This window comes from Euprymna scolopes, chromosome 2, assembly GCF_053919585.1.
Source record: "Euprymna scolopes isolate OS-2025 chromosome 2, ASM5391958v1, whole genome shotgun sequence".
Taxonomy (NCBI): Eukaryota; Metazoa; Mollusca; class Cephalopoda; order Sepiida; family Sepiolidae; genus Euprymna; species Euprymna scolopes.
The window spans coordinates 41,850,930-41,871,631 of record NC_136483.1 but is presented as its reverse complement, the minus strand read 5'-3'; the positions used below and the strand labels follow the sequence as shown (position 1 = coordinate 41,871,631).

At 30.2% G+C, this 20,702-nt stretch overlaps 1 protein-coding gene and 1 long non-coding RNA gene across 4 annotated transcripts in view; one reads left to right on the top strand and one right to left on the bottom strand.

The window, feature by feature from the left end:
- LOC145291414 (uncharacterized) overlaps positions 1-20,702 on the bottom strand; it is an 879,668-nt gene that overhangs the window by 647,212 nt on the left and 211,754 nt on the right. The window lies entirely within an intron of this gene.
- LOC145291409 (uncharacterized) overlaps positions 1-20,702 on the top strand; it is an 88,531-nt gene that overhangs the window by 5,977 nt on the left and 61,852 nt on the right. The window contains exon 2 of the long non-coding RNA XR_013869408.1: positions 12,525-12,714. This is a non-coding gene — a long non-coding RNA (uncharacterized LOC145291409). The remainder of the gene's footprint in view (positions 1-12,524; positions 12,715-20,702) is intronic.

The following is a 20,702-nucleotide window of genomic DNA, read 5'->3' as shown; positions in this document are numbered from 1 at the left end:
CTCTCTCTCTCTCTCTCTATATATATATATATATATATATATATATATATATATATATATATCTTTCTGTCTCTCTCTCTCTCTCTCTCTCTCTCTCTTTCTCTCTCTTTCTCTTCATTTCAAATAGTAAGTAGCACGGTAGGAACAAGAATCGATGGAAGATAGAATTCAACTTCCTATGTGTGCACAGTGCATACATATAAATATCATCTATGCACATGCATACACACTCACATATACACGTAAACACACGCAGCTACACACATATATACACACACATACATACACCTGCACACACGCCTGCACAAACACTGCCGCATATATCTCCCTGGGTGTAAATACGCATCCACACTTGCACGCTCTTACTTCTAATTGATCGAATGAAGCAAATCAATAACATGATATAATGTACTATTTTAAGAGCTGATATCACCAGCAGCAGCCGCCGACTGATGGAATGTGTGCAAGGGAAACGGATGAGACACGGGCACGAAAGATATTAACAAATAAAGGGGGAGAGAAAGAAAACTGTTGAGTTTTTATCTTACCTTTTTTCTCTTCCCTCACTCTCACACACTCTCTCTCTCTCTTTCTTACTCTCTCTCTCTCTCTCCCTGTCTCTCTCTGTGTCTCACTCTTACTCTCTATCTCACACACACACATTCTCTCTTTGGGTTTTTGTTCATTCTACATATATTATTAGAATCATCTTTTAAAAATGTCATATAAATCACACAATCTTACTAATATCTTTGAACACATTAATAAAGGTAAAGTTAGAGGCATGTGTTATATATATATATATATATATATATATATATATATATATATATATATATATATATATATTATATATATATATAAGGCATCCACGTATGCTTTTCTCAAAACTAGTTAAACATAAAAATATGTTTTGAAATTCAAAATTAATCTCTTTTCACTCACCATATTTCCTTCTCTTTATCTTTTTTTTGTTCATGTAAACCGAATAAACCACATACATACACTAGCTATAATAATAACTTAGTATTGAGCACTTTTATAATGGATATATATAGACTGTAATAGACCTAGGTATATATAATATGTTAATTTGAAATATTGTGGAAATTGACAATTTATACTTTTTTGAAAACCATGTTAAAGCCTGTTTTGAAAATAAAACTCAGTAACAAGATGTGATTATTATTATACCTTTAAACAATATTCCGGGTAACACATATTTTCCAAGTCAAGTATGGTCTACTGATAGCTATTTCACATAATATTAACTGTTCAGTATGACTAAACATGACGATTGTTTCAATCTAAAGTTCCAAATTCGATTGCTTGGACAACAGTCATAATTAAATCTGTATGCTATCTCTGTCGCATTGAAAATAAAGGAAATTATTTCTTTTATATTTGTTTACATTACTGACTACCGAAAATGTGCAATACTATTTCTAGTGAACAATACTTTATGCATTACAACTAACAACTCGCTGAAGTAATTGTGTTTACAAATTTTCTAATTTTGCACGTCAACTGAATTGGAAGAAAATGTGTTTTATTTTTAATTGTGATAAAAACATTGTACAATTGTTCTTTTCATCAAGTGAAAACAATGGTAAATTGATTTGGGTTACTAAATAAATATTATTAATTGACAATTAAAATTTTGCTCAATTAAAAATTTAAGAAAAAGAATGGAAACGTAATCTAATGTTTGTTAATTAAAGAAAATGAATTATTGTAAAAAAGTTATCTACTTATCCTGGGTTGCCGCTGATGTCAACATCCAGTGTTCAGGTCTAAAATCGATCAATGTCACAACAGTGAGCATATGAGTCCCAATTTGTTTCATAAAAAAATTTAGGTTACAGTGATTTTAAATTGGCATGAGTTTTAGATTTGCATTGGATGAGAATAGTGGGGAAAAACGAATAGACAATTATTATCTTATATATATATATATATATATATATATATATATATATATATATATATATATATATATATATATATACAAATTTAATGACTAAACATTATCTATATTCACGGACAAGGCAGCTTCGCCTTTTTAAGGCTCATTAGTGTGGCTCTACAACTGATCTACCCAATATATATATATATATATATATATATATATATATATATATATATATATATATATATATATATATATATATATATATATTACAATAGAAAAATGCAAGCATGAAAAGTAATATGGTTAAGCTTAAACATGGAAAAGTAAAGGACTAGTTATTAAAACCGAAAAAAAAAGAACTAGATATTCTAGTAAAAAATACAATAAATTTATAACTTAAAATATTGCAGCATTAAGAATTTTTTTAATTCAATTTACGACATTATATAATCAATTCTTAATGCTGCCATATTTTAAGTTATAAATTTATCATATTTTTTACTAGAATATCTTGTTCTTTTCTTTTCCAGTTTTAACAACTAGTCGTTTACTTTTCTATGTTTAAGCTTTATAATATCCCTGCAACTTATGTCCCCGATAACCATATTACTTTTCATGCTCGCATTTTCTATTGTAATCCATGATTTTTCCAGGCTTTCAGTAAATTCACTTGTTCTTTGTTTAATTTCAGTCTTATTTTTTGCCCCATAAACATAACATACACATATGAAATAATAACAATGTACGGCACTCGTCTGCTTTCAATAAAATCCCTTAAATTATCTCCCTTTCATTCTCTTTGTTTCACGTTACTTCTCTTTTTACTAGAACAGTGAATTGGTAGTAAGAGTAGTTGCTGAAGCGACGTGGTTTGCTATAGAAACCAGTCATAAAAAAACGTCGCTCACTCCTTACGTTTTTTTACGATTTTGAACACCAGTAAATTCATCATAACTTTTGTTTCACTGAACGAAAATTGAAAAAAAAAATTTTTTTTCACGATATAGCTGGAAAGGTGATCTATAAACTGTAATAATTGTTTGAAATTTGGTCGAAAAATGAGTGAGCTGTGAAACTTTAAAGCAGTTTTAAACGACTAAAACTGCCTCTTAACCATATATTCAAACACTACCGTGTTTGAATGATATAGCAAGTGAGTAAAATATGTATGGCAATTAAGCTACACATAACTTTTTACGTTTCATTCCCATAGGAATTCGTCAGGCTAAAAAAGTATCTTACAAGTTTCTAAGAGAGATGGAAATAGGAAAGAGTTTTTGTAGCTTAATTGCCAAATATATTTGTATAGCTTACTACCTAGCTCTATTCATGCATTGAGTATTTTTGCAGTAAATACTAAAAAAGAATGCATTAAAGATTATAGTTCCTTGTAAGATTTTATGTGGATATATATATATATATATATATATACATATATATATATATATATATATATGTATGTATGTATGTATATATATATATATATATATATATATATATATATATATATATATATATATATATATATATATATATATGATACTAAAACGGGGTATTTCAACGTATGTTTCTCTTAGGATTTTCCTGTATATTTAAATGACACAAAATACATGCTGAAATTTTACGTAGTTTTGAGAGTGAGTTATGTTTGAAAAACATCCATTTCAATTGTTCTAATAAGAAGTACATCATATTTTATGCAGCAAGGCACACCTCTTATTTAACTAGCTACTCCCGCCCTCTCGCACTTTGTGTTAATTCAATTATTCACTAATAGATTGTAATGTTTCTAATGTGAACTTTTAGAGAAAAAGTGACTCTTTTCAGCTAATTTACATAGTATGTTCAAAGGCAACGTAAACACATATGTAAATTAAGTAGCCAAATAATAAGCCTTTTATTTCTATACTACATTGACCTGGATCGAATGATGATCAACGAATGTTCCACACTCCCATGTTTCATTGTCATCCAAATCGATGAAATAGCCCATTTTTCAATCAAATCGATTGATTGACTGCTCTAATTGGGACCCATCGTGATGCAACTTCTCATGTCTCTTGCAGTGACTCAGTTCACAATGCATTGTAGTCTGCTACTGTTGATTTTTTTAAATTATTTTTTATCTATAATACCTTGCATTAAAGTTAAAAATGCAAAATTCAATATCATGCTTCAATTGTGCTCTAAACAGAAACTTCCTACTGTTGATTTTAGTTGCATGGCATTACTATTTGTGCAATGATAATTGCTTGAATTTTAGTTGTCAAGTATTATTATGAAATTGAGCTTAAACAGAAACATTCATTTCGAACGCGCCCCTGTCATATCAAAGAACCTACTGTTGATTTTATATGTTGGCCCTTTCGGCTTCTGTGGTAATAAAACTTCACAAATGCACTTGTGATGTTGGGCTGTATAGGATGTTAATTTTGGTCAAAATCGTCTGTCCTTTCATTGGATTATTTCGATTATCGATTATTGATACTCAACGAAGACATTCTGAGACAAAACCTATCTAAAAACACTGCCAGCCACATAAAGTACCTTTGTGTGACATTTCATAAAAATCGACCCAGCCGTTTTCGAGTCCATAGGGAACGAACACATCGACACACAGATACATACACAAATAGATCCACACACGCACACACAGACAAAGTTCCTTTTATATAATAGTAGAGGTAGAGATTATCCAGCAGAATAATATGGAATGAAAAGGCTTATTATGTGTAGCTATGCAAGAAGGATTTCTTAACAGAGATTTATATTTTTTTAATTCAATTTTCACCCCAAACAAGGCACAGTACCACTTTGAAGTAGGGGCTACTATCGGGGACATAAGTTGCAGGGATATTATAAAGCGAGATGAGCAGCAAGATGTTTGTTCACATTACACTTGAACTTCTGCACGTCAATACACTTGGGAAAGCAGAATCCCGGAAGGGAGTTCCAAAGTCTAGCGGTTCTGAGGAAGAAACTATTAGAGTAGAAGGCTTTCTTACACCTAGGAATCTCTACTGTATAGACGTGGGACCTAGCTGCTTGTCAGGTTTGTTGGGGGTATTTACGTCAAGGGGGTATAAGTGCTTGTAGTTCGTCAGAGCATTCATCATTAAAATACTTGTAGAACGTGCAGAGGGATGCAACATTTCGTCGATGGGACAAAGGCTGAAGCTTGGATGACAATTTAGGACCTATCAAGTTGGCGACTCTCTTTTGAATCCTGTCCAGGAAGTAGGGACTAGTAGCAGATACACCAGCCCAAATGTGACAACAATACTCCATACATGGGCGAATGGTGGCCTTATAGAAGTACAGGATACTTCCAGGTGTAGGTACCATCTAGCATGGTAGAGAGAGCCCGCCTTCTTTGCAGCAGCCTTGGCAATGCTCTATAAGAGTTTATAAATTTTCGAAGTGATTCAACGTGGAACAAAGAAAGGTTGCAGCTGTGATTAGATGGGTCGTGGAAACATCTAGTATATGTATATATTCTGCTTGAACAGAGATATGAGCATTGATAAATAGATATTGAGAATAAGCAGATATATACATAAGAATAAAATTATTTTATACTGAGATTCGAAATCCGAGTTTTGTACGTAGTCTGACTTCTTACACTTACATTAATTTGAAATATATTTGTAGATATACGTAAATAAAGGTAGGTAATAAATTGTGAGATAAAATAGATAAGTTATTAAGTAGATAGATAAGAATATATATACAGTCATGGGTAATCCGAAGGAAGATAGGTACGTGCTAAGATAAACAGACAATGCTTTAAAAATAGGCCTAAAATATATTCATATATATAATTGTAAAAAGAAAATTATTCTTTTAGGATACATATTTAATGAATAATAAATGTATCAAAGATATTTTTCTGAATACATCAACTGCCTCCAATACAAATGTTTAAAACTATTGTGATAAACAATTATGAATGGGTAACCACTAACATCTATATATTAATACCTACTCGCATTCAGTCTTTGTAAGTATGTAAAACAGAAATAGTCATGCTCGATGTCTAGCAGCAATAGGATCCACCAGCTCCCTGTCAATCAGATTGTTAACACTTATATACATGCAGACAGAAAGGAGGTGGTCAGAAAAAGATGTAATAGAAAGTGAAAGAGATGTGTAGAAATAGGAGAGAGAAAGAGAGAGTAATTCATATATATTGACGTATATGAGTGAAAATCTATTATTTATTCATATTTAATTAAAAGCAATAAAAAGATATAAGTAGGAACCTAGCTATAAGAAAAAGGTAACATTTACAATCCATGTTACTTGCCCTAATCACATACAATCCCTGTTCTATATCTCATAATAATCAGTTTAAACAATCAAATGTAAATCAGATTCTGAGTGAGGCATCCATGTAGAAGCTTTGATGAGTGTAAAATCATCTCCTAGTCGAGATTACTTCTAGGTTCAATCTGACCCGGAGTGGTAGTACCTGACATAATCTCATCTATGGCTCTAATAGAATCTGGCTTGGACATGACATAAAACTGTATCCAGAGGTGATATCCATAATTAGGAGTCATTTTTAAGTTGACATTACTCTCATATCTGCATTGACTCAAAATAGTAGTATCTGCCATAGTTCTATCGACTATTATTATTTACTTACAAAATATATACCTACAAAACAAATTAATCCACAAATGATTCGTGTACAAGCATATGTACAGTTTTGGTAGAGAATGATTAATGGTTGATATGTCGTAAAACCCAACAAGCAACCATTTTCTTCGTTTAACAAAAAAATACAACTGCAAAATTGACTTTGTAATGTATTTACCATCTGTAAAGACATCTGTTTAGATAAAAATGAAGTCATTTATAAATAGCATTTCATGCATAACTGCACATTGAACATATTCAAAGAAAAGGGAAAAGATAAAGTTATCAAAGATAACATGCAAATGATATATAATTTTCATACATGAGAAATGAAAGTCTACAAAAATCTATATTATTTCTTTTTCCTATAGATTAAGGAAATATAAATATATGTCTTATTATATCTGTGTGACTATATATTAATTTTCATTAATAGATTGTTTATGTGTCTTTATATAAATTGAGGTTATATCTCAAATAAATCATATTTAATTGTTGTGACTGTCAGTAAGTGAATTATTAGGAAAATGTGACAGTATAACTAAAACCTTTTTCTAATAAGATACAAACTGATATTTGCATGGTGATAAATTGAAAAAATTTGTATTATTTGTATCATTTGGACTACTGTTCTCATCCTTTGTGTTATTCTCACAACGTTTAGGCTGATGTAACCTCCGACTTTCTTTAAGTGTATATTGACGAACTCAGGCATCTTTGTGTTTAAATCGGAAATCAGTACAGAATTTCAAACTGAAATTATTTAAGCCACGGGGGTAGCATGCTCTTGTTCTGTCATCTATAACCAGGTAGAAGTCTTAAAAATTGTTGGAAGTTGATTGATCTGCTACTAAAAGTTTAGTTATATCTATATCTAACTATCCCCCCCCTCTCTCTCTCTCTCTCTCTCTCTCTCTCTCTCTCTCTCTCTCTCTCTCTCTCTCTCTCTCTCTCTGTATAGTAACTTTAGAATTTATTTCCAACAATATGGTTTGTATTATAGTGCATTTTAATGACATTCTGACATTAAATAAACAGTTATTTTCGTTAACTGGGAATAAAAAAAAACGCAAAAAGAAAAATGAGTCTTGGCTAGTATTAAAACCTGAGCTTCAAAAAGTAAGAGCAGGAGTTTCTTTGATTCTTCAATTTTCATAGGCAATATATGAGTGTGTGTGTGTGTGTGTGTGTGTGTGTGTGTGTGTGTGTGTGTGTGTGTGTGTGTGTGTGTGGTAAATATGTACTCAAAGTAAAAAAAAATAAACCCTCACATCCTACTGGAGTTTCAAATTTTTCTTTCACTAAATCTTTAAGCAAAACAGTATATTCCTTTCTGTAAACTAATCTTGGATAATAGATTTTATCTGATCGCATGACAAGCTTATAAAAGTAAATAGAACAATGTTTTAAAATATTTAATTTTTTTGTGAAAGTTTTTCTCTATCTTTAATTTTTGTTCCTAATGGAACAGTAAGAGAATCCATAGTCGAAGTTCATATGTCACTAGTGATATAAAATGATTCTTACATTAGTTACAACCTTCCATCTTTGAGATTACATTGACATATAAAATGTATGTATATCTACACATATATCTTCAACTCAGTGCATATCTCTATATAAAGTTAGGTATGTGCATATATTTATATATTTATATGTACAGGATTCACTCTTAAATTACTTAGCCGATCATTACGAATTTGAAACACAACTGCTGGCCATAAAGGGTCGTAATGAACAATATTTAGTTTGATTTAGTTTTATGCAAAGAGGAGCTCCAAGTTCTTTATTAAATCCAAGATACTTCCGATTTTCTAATTTTTAACAAGATTCAATTAATAAACATTCACCAAATTTCAATTTCTTCGGAGTATTTTAAAGAATTTTAGAGAACATAATATGAGCAAAACCTTTCATTTAAAAATTCAAATATGTCAGATTTGCATTAAATTTAATCTATAATTATTATACACCACATAAGCAAGATTTTTTAAATTTCAAATTATATAACGGTAAGACGTTTTAGAGTGTTATGCTTTGTTTATTTTTTGATTCTACATAGCCGTTTAAACAGAATAGTCGATGGTCATTTGAGGCATCCAATTTTATAACCAAACATTTTTCTATTTTCTCTGTTCTTTCTTGTAAAACTCCTTTTTGTTTTGTTTTATGTAAAAGATAAACATATACGTTTGTTTCATATAAAAGTAAATGCACACGGACACACACACACACACACACACACACACACACACACACACACACACACACACACATATATATATATATATATATATATATAATTGGTATATTTAGACAGTATTTTTTTTCTTTTAAGCAAACATTATTGAACACAACGGAGGTATTTAGCTCTATTATTCTTTTTTTATTTTTCGATTTTTTGTATAGTTTTTTTTTATATCGAAATCGAAGATATTAATAAAAATTCCATAAGAATCGTGAGCGCTTTCGATTCGACTACGAATAATCTTCAGGTGGAATTGGTGGAATTAGTGTGGTGAAAGTGAACTGGAGTAATAACTGAACGGTAGAAAAGTAAAAAAAAAAATGTAAGAAGAAATTGTAAGCATTTATATTGAGGATTTTATTTTTCTACTTTTCCAATTTTCACTTATTAATCCAGTTCAGTTTTACCTCACCAATTCTATCTGAAGATGTTTCGTAATCGAATCAAAAGCGCTCATGATTCTTATAGAACTTTTATTAATATTTTCGATTTTTATATGAAAAAGTCTACATGAAAAATCGAAAAAATAAGAAAAAAGAATAATAAAGCAAAGTACCTCAGTTGTGTGTGTATATATATATATATATATAATAAAACTGAATGTCCGTGTGTGTGTGTGTGTGTGTGTGTGTGTGTGTGTGTGTGTGTGTGTGTGTGTGTGTGTGTGTGTGTGTGTGTGTGTGTGTGTTTACACGAATAGACTCCTCTATGGTTTTTGGTCCTGGATATAACCTTAAACTATATCCGATTGTGAGGCCCCAGCTTGCGGGCTTTGGGGAGTGTTGAGCCACTCTTTAATTGCCATTGCTCCTAGGTCCACTCTGACCCGGTGTGGTTGTACCTGTTAGGGTCCCAACTATGGGTTAAATAGAAACTGACTTGAAAAAAAAAAACAAATATATTCTATTAAAATTTTTTTCTTAAATCACTGGATTCGGCATTAAATAACCTGGAAAGGGTTGATGTGCCGTAAAACAACCAACCAATCAACCAACTTATATGGTTTACTATTATACTAAACTGATCACATACAATGATAGAAGAGGTATCAAGGAGCAAAAATAAGTATGTTAAATTTTGAACAGGGGTGGTTTATTAAAATTGTAAGGTCTCCAAAGAATGGAAATAAAAAACTAAAGAAATTTTTTACAAAGGTTTTTGATATAGATGCACATAAGAATAATTTGATAAGTATGTTTCAGTTTGAACAGTGATGGTATAATAAAATGTGGGAGGGGGTCTGTGTTCGTACCTGGCCTCCACAGAATGGAAATATGCCATAAACTTTAAAAAGGACTTTTTTTATATCTATCCGTGTAAGTATACTTTGGTACGTATGCTTCAGTTTGAAGACAGATGGTATAGTAAAATTATGGGATCTGCGTTCGCGCCTGACTTCCATAGAATGGAAATATGTCACAAAGTATAAGGGTTTGTTTTTAATATAGATCCACATAAGAATATTGTGATAAGCGTGTTTCAGTTTGAACAGGTGTGGTATAATACAATTATAGGGGTCTACCTAGCTTTCATAGAATAGTTTTTAATTATTTTTCCCCTAAAATATAGTTTAAGAAAAATAAGTTGTTTGTTAGTAATGTTGAAACCAATTCAGGTGACTGAAATAGGATTTGACCAATATTTAAATAATTTATGATAAAAAATTGAAGGGTTAAACTATCTGATATAATTTCCTGTCTATGTGTAGTTGTGCCCTTTAAGTAACTGATTTTTTCTATTAAATATCAAAGTTACTTAAAGGCGTTTAGTTTAACTCTTCCATTTTTTTATCATAAATTATTTAAATATTGGTCAAATCCTATTTCAGTTACCTAAATTGGTTTTGACAATATTTCCAAACAATTTATTCCACTTAAATTATATTTTAGTAAAAAAAATAAAGATCATTTATATTTCAGATGGCGATTTATTTAATATTGTTAAATAAATAAAACAATAAAATAATGAGGTAAATAGAGTAGGCCAAAGTAAAACACAAGGTTGGTTTTATGAGGTATAAATGAAATTGTGATAGGCAAGAATTATCGCAAGCGAAAAGGATTTGTTCTCTGACTGATAAGGAAAAAGCAGATACTGAATTTTTAATTATTCATTCGAAAATAAAATTAAAATTCTTTTTTTCCATGATAGATACTACACTTGGAATTATTTATTGAAAAACACATTTTATTTACAAATATTTTTTTTAATGATTTCTTGAAAACTTCAAACGCAAAGAAATGGAATTTCTTTACTTTTAGAAGATATTTTTATAGTTTGATTGATCGAATTAAAATTTATTTGTTAATTAAACATAATTTAGAAATACAAAAAATTTTTTTTTGATTATGGTCCTTTCATCACATCTCGTTTAGCTCAAAATCATTTTTACTAGATGCATGTGTATTTTTTTTTTTGTTATTGCAAATATCTTTTATAGAATCACTCCCCTCAAAATTATGTTTTTATGATAAAAACCTCATTTAATTATGGGGTCTGCGTTTGCACCTGACCTCCGTATAAGAGAAGATCGCCTGAAGATGGTGGCTTTGAAACTATGGTTGGCACACATGAGGTTGGCAATAGGTGGATTGTGACTTACACTTCCTTACTTTCAAAGACATTCAATGCTTACATAAATGTTTAATTTTACAATTTTGTGTAGTCTATCAAATGTTTGCAAATACATAAATAAGGGATCTGATGCCGCCATGTTTTCCTTACAAAAAATGTTAGTCATGAAGTTACTCCATATGAACTTGTAAAATATATCATCACTAATGAAACATTTTGGTATATTGGGGATTTTCTATTTATAGAAGGCATCCTCCAATCCAGTAGTTTGCAGTTTATCTTGAAAATGGTTAGAGGGTTTATTTCACAAACGAAAATGCTACACAAGTCGCCCTAAATCCAAAAGATACAACTCTTACTGCACTTTTAAATTGTGTGTACGAGATAATTGTGCAAAAACTCTTATTTATAATCAGGCTTCATTTTATTACACATGGAGTAGCAACATATGGCACAGGAGAAAACGAGGAGCTAATGTTCAGCTAAGTCGTTCAGGTGTAAGATTTGACACTACAATTGGGAGAGTTTACTCTGTGCACCTAAGTCACCGTGAATGTTTCTTTTTGAGACTCCTTCTTCATGAAATAAAAGGACCAACTTTATTTTCCTTTCTAAGAACTATTGAACAAACTGTTGAAAATTACAAGGAAGTCTGTTCGACCTTAAATTTGTTAGAAAATCACAATCAGTGAGACAGAACTATGGCTGAAACTTCAGTGTCACATGCACCTGTTTCTCTAAGAGTCCTTTTTGCAATAATTCTCCAAACTTGTGAAGTAAGTAAGTCATTAGTATTGTGGCAGAAATATAAGGATGATTTATCTGAGGACTATACATATCAGCAACAACAAAGATTCCCTGAGAGAGAAATTAGATTTAGTGAAGAAATATATAATTCTGTGTTGATTGTTATGGAAGATCATGTGATCGCCATAGGAGGGGAGGAGCTCTACAAATCTGAGTTACCTAAAACTAATCGAAGTGAAATGAATAACTTACTCACACGTTTTGCAAGAACTTCATATGATATTGATTCGCTGACCAGATTCATTGATGACAGCATGCTGAAACTTTTGCCAGACCAACAATATGCATATAGAACAATCATTGAGCAAGTAACCGATATGAAAGAGGGATTATATTTTTTAGATGCATCAAGAGGAAGCAGAAAACTTTTGTCACCAATTTATTGCTGGCCAAACTCAGGCAGAGAAAGGGAATAACCTTAATTGGAGCAAGTTCTGTAATTGTTGCAACTTTACTTTGTGGAGATCGAGCAGCTCGCACATCATTCAAGCTTCTTTTGGATGTGAGTACAACTGATAAACCTGCTTGCAATGTAAGTATAAATTCTAGAATTGCCGAAATTCTCTAAAGATGATTTTGGATCGTGTGGGACGAAGTTACAATGCCTCATAAAAAAGCTATAGAAGCTGTTAATAGAACACTGTAGGATCTGCGTGATTCCAACTTTTTGATGGGATGTGTGACTAGTGTGTTCAGGTCATTTTAGTCAAACTTTGTCAGTTATTCCCAGGGGAACATATATTCTACAAATATGAGGGCACATTTACATGGACATTTTCTGCTGGACAATTTGCCGATACTCTTTTGAAAATCTGAGAAGGAAGACTGAATATGAATTGGAAAGGTGAAATATATTTATCAGAAATATCCACCTTGGTCAACTCATTTGAAGAACTAATTGAAAAGGTTTTTCCATCATTAATTTCAAATTTTACAAATCATGATTGGTTGTGTGAAAGGGCAATTATGGTACCAAAAGTATTGCAGTGAATAGTTGAATGATAAACTTGTGAAAATGTTGGCAGGAACTGAGCATAGCTTTTTTCTGTCGTAGAAGATTCTGAAATAGACAATTATCCAATTAATTTTTTAATTCCCTCGTCAAACCAATGGAGTCTATTCACATTCAACTTAGAACAAATATGTACTAACTTTAAAAACCTGTAACTATGTGCTCTTGGTAATGCTAAATAGAATTCATGCTGTTCATTTATAATACTTCTTCATGAAGTTCGCATTCAAAAAATAAACACTTTTTAAATCAAACGCAAAAAATAAACATAAGCAATTAATATAAATATAAAGAAAATAAAAACAAAAAATTAATACGTTACTTTATTATTTATTTATTGTTTACTGAGATTGTTAAAAAGACATAAGGTAAACTAAGGTAAAATTTTATGTAAACCAATAAATGGGACATGAAAATTTTATTTTCAGAGCCACTTGTTACTTGATATATGAATCAGTCATATGCAGGTATTATCAGCTGAGTGGACACTGACTAGTGAAGGCAGTTTCATACTGGCACTGTACAGACATTATCAAATACATTCCAAATGATTTTTATATTTTTAATAACATAAGAGGTTAGATATGATAATATTAAAATCATCAAAAATATATTGTGTGTCATTTGTAGGGCTATGACAAGAAACTCTTCTTATCATTGTTGTGACTCTCCAGTATATATCCGACACAGTTAATCAATTGAGAACCGCATCACTTTATCTAAAAACATATAAGATATTAACTGATATATACTCGAGAATATTCAGTTGTCATAGCCCTAGTCATTAGTAATATTACGTATATGAAATTATATTAAAAAAAAAAAAATCAAAAGCTTGTTTCATTTGTTTTTTTGCATAACCTCTTAGGGTCGTTTTTACAGAACATTTGTATTCGAGACAACCTCGGTTTAGAAACGTCGCTTTTTATACTGTATACTGTTTTCAAGATCAACTTACAACTTGAAATCGAAACAGTACTAACGTTAAAAGATTTATTACTACATAATAGATGGCCCATTTAAAAAGTTATACTTGTTTTAATGGGTTATTTAAATCAAATAACATTTTGTTAACATAAAGGTGTATATTTTTTAATTTAATTTTCATAATGTTCAAGATCTTTATAAGGATTACTTTATTGAAAAGAAAGCAACATTGCAGCTTTGTAGGAGTAAACAAAAGTTTTTTAATACGAATTTAAATCTCATCCAATGCAACTTTTTTCTCGTTGTTCAGTAAATCAAAAGTCTATATGGTATACATACAAATTAAGTAAAACAAAAGATCCCAATAAGTTTGGATATTATAATTTTATCTCTATCTATATATAAAGTAAAGTATCATTTTGTGTTATATATATATCACTGTTTCTGTGAACCAGTTAATAAGTAGAAAAAAGTATAGCGATATATATAGTACTTTCTTTGTTTATATATATTGTTTTTATAACCCTACCAGTAACCGAAAGAAATCTATTTTTTATAGATAATTCCATTATGATAGTAGGTATAAAATGTTATTTCATTGAATAAACTCCAAAACCACTGCACTAATTCTTCAGAAATTTATAACAATAATAATCAATTGTTTGACAAAACCAAAACTAAAATTTAACTATAAGAGTCAAACATAAACTTACTCCGTTTCTCTTTGCTCTTTCGATCATTTCAATCATGAAACAGTCAGTACAGCCAGCAATATGACTTAATTTGTAACTTAATTATGTTCGTGGGTTGGGATTGAATAAATTCTCTCTTCTCACAAGTATTGTCGAGTTCTTTGCATTCTTTAATATCTGAATGTATTCTGACCGCTTTCGTTTTAACACAATTATCACAACTGTCAATAGTTATAAAAGACGCATGCAAAAAAAAAAAAAAAATATCCGTTCTCGTTTATGGAAGAGAAGGTAACACCAGTGACAACTGTCCTCAGTCCGGCAGATTAACATCAGGTAAACGACGCACACACTCTAAAGTATAGTTTTAAATTGATTGAATGGCTTCTTAGAATAAGATGATTATACGATAATGTTACGAAGTTGAATTTTATATTTAAGTTTGATTAAGACAAACATAAAATTATGAGAAAAAACTTCAATATATTTATTGTGTAAAATAAATAACTTATTTGGATTCGTTACATAATTTGGAGAAATTATGAATTGTAATGTAATCCATTGAGAATAAAATAACCGATTGTCAAATAATCAATTGAATTGTTTTTCGATACGTTTACCTGCCAAGCAAATGAAGTTTGGTACTTAGGAAAGGCGTATCCAGGTGATGCGGCCAAACACAACTTGGGTGTCAGATATTTTAGATCATAGCATCGAATAACTAATTAAATGAAAAGCAATTCAGATCAAAGTGAGGCTTACAAATCAATCGATGCATTCACCATTTGCTTCTAATACGCAGAATAGCTTTATACACACATTACTAGGTGGCATAATAATGTCTACAATGTGTGTACATAAGATAGACATTATCCTTAAAAATTGGGATTGGAATACAAATGATGGTCGTTCTTGATAACAGTAGACAGCCACCATTTTATGCTAATTAAAGAATGTTTCTTCGATATAAAAATAAAAAGGTGTGTTTTTATTAGTTTATACATTTCTTATACAAACAAATCTATGGTTCTGAATTTCTTTAGATGAGGATTGATTATGTATTATTTGGATTCTCCAGACTACTGTTCTTAGCTTGGGTGTTTGTTCAACGTTTTGGTTAATGTAATCTCCAACCTTTTTCAGGTGTATCTTGTCGAAGTCAAGAATCTTTTTATCAAGTTCAGGAATCCGCACAGAATTTTGAATGGAACTCTTTATTTAATCAACGGAGATAGTAAGCTCCAATTTTTGTCAGCCATGACTAAATAGAAATCCTAAGTATTTAACAATTGATGTAACGATTTGTTTTTTTAATTTATATATTTATCAATACTTTTTTAAAAAAGTTACCGTTTTTCTATTAGATTACAAATTGTAAGTTATTTTTATTCTACATCTTTTATGCATTAACTGCTAATTACTTTTACATCAAAGAACGATTTTTTCTTGTTGCATATATATATATATATATATATATATATATATATATATATATATATAAAACATATAAATCAGAAAATTAAATCTGATTAAAACGTTAGTGCATCGGGCTTTGTTGATCTGCTCTAGTACTAAACTAGATGCGGAACTCCAAAGCATAACTGAGATCCTTTTGGCTAAAGGTTATCCTTTACACGTAATTCAAAAATGTATGAGGGATAAAATCTTGACGTTTAAAGATGGAACGTTTGTGGGCCCTCAAAAATGTCCCGTATATGTGAAACTCCCGTGGATTGGTGTCAAAAGACAGGAGTTTTCGCATAAAATTGCTACAGACGTTTCACGTTGCTATTTTGCAACGAAGGTGTTTGGGACGAGAAATGCTTTCCCCTCCTGTCGAAAGGATGGTATCCCTACCACTCAGTATAATATGGTTGTTTATCGATTTAACGGTCAGTGTGAAGCTGACTATGTGGATCATACCATTCAACGTTGGGAGGTTAGAATTTCCCAACATGTCCCCTCTTCGATACGTAAGCACAAAAAAATGGCCAACATCCGGGCGTTTACTAACTCATAGTTGGTGAACATTTATTACAGTGCTAAATTTTCACTGAAGGATACACTGATGAAACTTTCTCGGTTTTACACAGAGTGTGCTCAAGAATTCACTTTAAAATTCTCGAAGCTGTATACATTATTTACATTATCTGTGTAAGCAAAGAGAGTATACCTATAATTTAGAATTTATGGGTATTTGCTGAGATTGTTTCTCTGTCTTTTTTTCTCCTATTCCCTGTACAATTTTTTTTTTTTTTTACCCTCGCTGTTAATTTATAGTCTTTTGACCACGTTTTTAAACCATGTTTTCTCCCCCATTACCGACGCATATCTTGAAAAAGGGTTAGCAGAAAGACGTCTAGTTAGGTTTTTTTTCTTGCTCCACTCTTTATTTACCCTCTTTATCTAATGTAGGCTTAGGAGAAATATACTTTAGAAGTGTATTTTTTTTTTTTAAGTTTCTTCTTAATGGTTTATTTTAAACTACAAAAAAAAAACCCTCAGTAATTATGGCACTACATTCGGTGTTCTTTAAAAGTAATATATATATATATATATATATATATATATATATATATATATATATATATATATCTTCTATAATATAAAGCTGAACGTCTGTGTGTGTGTGTGTGTGTGTGTGTGTGTGTGTGTGTGTGTGTGTGTGTGTGTGTGTGTGTGTGTGTGTGTGTGTGTGGTAACGAATAGGCTCCTATATGTTTGACTATTTTAAAATACTGATTACATATAATGACAGAAGATGTATCGAGGATTAGGAATGGGTATGTTTGATCTGGCAGAACGGTGGTTTATAAAAATTGTGTGGTCTACGTTCGTGCCTGGCCCCCAAAGTATAGAAATAAAAAATGAAAAACGTTTACAAGGGGTTTTGATATAGATGTACATAAGAATACTTTGATAAGTATGTTTCAACTTAAATAGGGATGGTATAATAAAATTGTGGGGTCTGCGTTCGCACCTGTACTGCAATGGAAATATGGCACAAACTATAACAAAGACTTTTCATATCTATTTGCGTAAGCATACTTTGATAATTATGTTTCAGTTTGAAAGAAATATGGTATAATAAAATTATTGGGTGTTCGTTCACGCCTGATCTCCATAGAATGAAAATATGTCAAAAAGTTTAACAAGGTTTTTTAAAAGGGGTGAGGGTCAACAATAACACCTTAACTTTAATCTTAATTCACGTTAGCTTTTATTTATTTATTTTTTAATTGAATCATATTGTGTCGAATAAATTCACCCCATAAATTCACGTTCTTATTAAAGTGGAATTAAAAAAAAAGTCAGAACTTTAGACAATTCTCGACACAAATTTTGCATAACTCTGTTTTTTTCCTTCTCCACTTGCACGTGCAACTCTTTCGAAAGTAGATAAATAATAAAAAATAAGAACGTTACTTGTTATCGTGTCAAAAGAAGGAAAAAATCCTGCTCACGTGATTACGTGTGTGTTTAAAAACATTATCATAACCTTTCATTTTTATTTATATATCTGTTTTAGCTTTTTTTGTCAGTGTACTAGAAGGAATTCAGTTGATTACAACTCTTTCTGCGTGTTCTTTACATTACAATAGTACAACCCTGAATCCGACGGCGCAATACTACACTGTTCAATACTGTAAAACAGAAACGAAGCTGTTCTGCTTGAAAAAGGGCGCCATTTTCTTCTTATTCATATTTATATCGATTCTTTGCATTAAAAACTAAAGTAATTACGTGTTTACTTTTTTAATATCCCATTTTGCTGTTTCGGATTATTTTACTAAAGTAAGTAAAGCTTCATTATTTTTCAAAACGATTTTTCTTTCTTTGTTTTTCGATATTTCGTGGATATTATTTAGTAAGAGTGTTTAGCAGAAAAGCCAACAAACAACTACCTCAAAAAATAAATATACAAGAAATAAATGTTACCATAGTCAATAAAAGTTCAGTTCATGTTTTTTTTTGTTTTGAAATAGTTTTTAATGCTCTTTACTTGAAATAATTTCAGCGAGCCGAAATTAAAATGAAATTTGAGACGATAACTACTTAAATGAATTTTTATATAAACTACATATGTCATAATTGAATATTCCTCAAGCACAAAATAATGGAAAACATTAAAATATGTTTATAAATATGCCTTACATTGACGGAACTCTCTTAAATTGTTAACACAGAATGCTCAGGTGTCCCTCCTTCAAATTGAAAACGGGGCTCTCCATTTCAAATTCGCTGGCATTTTGATTTTTTTAAAACCGGTTCGTGAATTAGAAAAAAAAAATTTTTACAAACTACTTAAAAATACAAACCAATGAACTTTTCTACCATAAAAGTAACTTTTATTGACTATGGTAACATTTATTTCTTGTATATTTATATTATTATATATATAATATTTTCTCTTTGTAAGGAAACATCATTTTGCTGGTCACTCCTGGCTAGGAATGGAAACAAAGTTGATATAAAAAAATATATTTTCGCGAAAATTATCTTTACTTTCATCATATTTTGCATAAGGTAAAATTTTTGAGTGTCAAAACCTATCTCTTTACAACCCCCTCCTTTTCATAACCTATCATACTTTCATCAATCACAGTTCATTTTCTGTAGGCTATTTTTGAACCCAGTCAACGACGAGTACTTCTGCTAATATATATATATATATATATATATATATATATATATATATATATATATATATATATATATATATATAAACAAGTATTTTTTATGTGTCTGCATTTAACTCTAAACTTTTGATATTTTTAATAAATTAATTTAGAAAGAAAGAAAAAGATAAATAGGCAGAGTGCTGTAGAGACACATGTGAACAGTTTTGTCTGTATGAGGTTAAAACATATACTAGCTAAATCAAAATTATTTCTATCACTCTCACAAACATAATTCATCCAATTGCATAAAAATTAACTGTTTACAATATTTTGAACGCACACACACACACACACACATGTATATATGTATATATATATACATATATATATATATATATATATATATATATATATATATATATATATATATAGAGAGAGAGAGAGAGAGAGAGAGAGAGAGAGAGAGAGAGAGCATAAGCGAGTGGTGGATATTGCTTATATAAGAATTTTCACCTTTCCTCATAGATGTGCACTAATGTTTACTTTTTCCTTTATGAGTGATTTAATATCTAAATCATGTGATTATATAATTGGAAAATTCAGAAACCTTCATCTTCTATAATATTATTTTATAACATATAGACACACGTGCACGATTTTGAATGATAGAAATTAATTCTGATAATAAATACATGCAAATAAAATCATTTGTTTATTGAAAAGTATTTAGAATCAAAACCATCTATTAAAACTTACAAAATCATATCAACAGACAGTAATAAATAAAATAGTTATAAAGAAGGCTCATTCTTTTGTTATTATTATTTCATTTGTCATTTCTCTGTATATATATATATATATATATATATATATATATATATATATATAATTTAAACACGGTAGTGTGTGAATATATGGTTAAGTGGCAGGTTATTCATTTAGAACTGCTTTAAAGCTTCACCGCTCACTCATTGTTTGACCAAGTTTCAAACAATTATTACAGTTTATAGATCACTTTCTCAACTATATTGTAAAACATAATTTTCCATTTTCGTTCAGTAAAACAAAAGTAATAATGAATTTTCTGGTGTTCAAAATCGTAAAAAAATATAAGGAAGTAAGAGACATTTTTTATGACTGGTTTCCATAGTAACCACGTCGCTCTAGCGACAACTGTTGCTACTAATTCACTAATGAAAACATAAAAGGGAGATAATTTGGGGGATTTTATTGAAAGTAGACGCGTGTCGTACATTGTTATTACATA